This window comes from Apium graveolens, chromosome 2 (assembly GCF_009905375.1).
Source record: "Apium graveolens cultivar Ventura chromosome 2, ASM990537v1, whole genome shotgun sequence".
Lineage (NCBI taxonomy): Eukaryota > Viridiplantae > Streptophyta > Magnoliopsida > Apiales > Apiaceae > Apium > Apium graveolens.
In genome coordinates, this window is record NC_133648.1 from 195,245,996 (window position 1) to 195,247,020 (window position 1,025).

The window sequence follows — 1,025 nt, forward strand, 5'->3', positions numbered from 1 at the left end:
CTTCCCTGTTGAGGATATGATTGCCTTGTAGCATACTGCTGTGGTTGCTGGAATCCAGGTGGGTTAAACTGTTTACTTACTCCTTGCTAATATGTTGGCTGAATAGCATTCTGATTATTCCCCCAGCTGAAATTTGGATGATTTCTGTTATTAGGATGATAGGTCGCTGGCACAGGCTGCTGTTGTCGCTGATAATTATTCACATATTGAACATATTCGTTGACAAGAGAACACTGATCCGTAGCATGAGAACCTGCACAAAGCTCACAAACCATAGCTATTTGATTAACTCCATACGTGGCCAGAGAATCAACCTTCATTGATAGCGCTTGGAGCTGGGCTGTAATAGCGGTGGCTGCATCAACTTCCAGAATACCTGCTACCTTGCCTGACGTCATACTCTGAGTTGGGTTTTGATGCTCATTTGCAGCCATTGTCTCTGTAAGATTATACGCCTCAGTATAGCTTTTAGCCCATAAGGCTCCTCCAGCTGCTGCATCGAGCATGGGCCGAGATTGGGCCCCCAAACCATTATAAAAACCAGTGATTACCATCCAATCCGGCATTCCATGATGTGGACATTTTCTCAACATTTCCTTGTAGCGTTCCCAAGCCTCGCACATAGATTCCGTAGGTTGCTGCGCAAACTGAGTAAGAGCACTCCTCATAGCAGCAGTCTTTGCCATTGGATAAAACTTCACCAGAAACTTTTGCGCAAGATCTTGCCACGTAGTGATGGACCCAGCTGGTTCAGAATGTAACCAGTCTTTAGCCTTATCCCTCAGTGAGAATGGGAAAAGCCTCAACTTGATAGCCTCATCAGTCATGCCATTATACTTAAAAGTGCTGCAGATCTCGACAAAATTCCTTATGTACATGTTGGGGTCTTCAGTTGCCGCTCCTCCAAAAGAAACAGAATTCTGCACCATCTGAATAGTGCTCGGCTTGATTTCAAAGGTGTTAGCTTGAATAGCCGGATGAAGGATGCTTGACTGAATGTCATCAATTTTAGGCCGAGAAAAATC

At 44.7% G+C, this 1,025-nt stretch overlaps 1 non-coding gene across 1 annotated transcript; it reads left to right on the forward strand.

The window, feature by feature from the left end:
• Window positions 1-564: 564 nt before the first annotated feature.
• Window positions 565-671, forward strand: LOC141709626 (small nucleolar RNA R71). The gene has a single exon (XR_012570191.1). It is a non-coding gene; the product is annotated as a small nucleolar RNA R71 (small nucleolar RNA).
• Window positions 672-1,025: the final 354 nt, after the last annotated feature.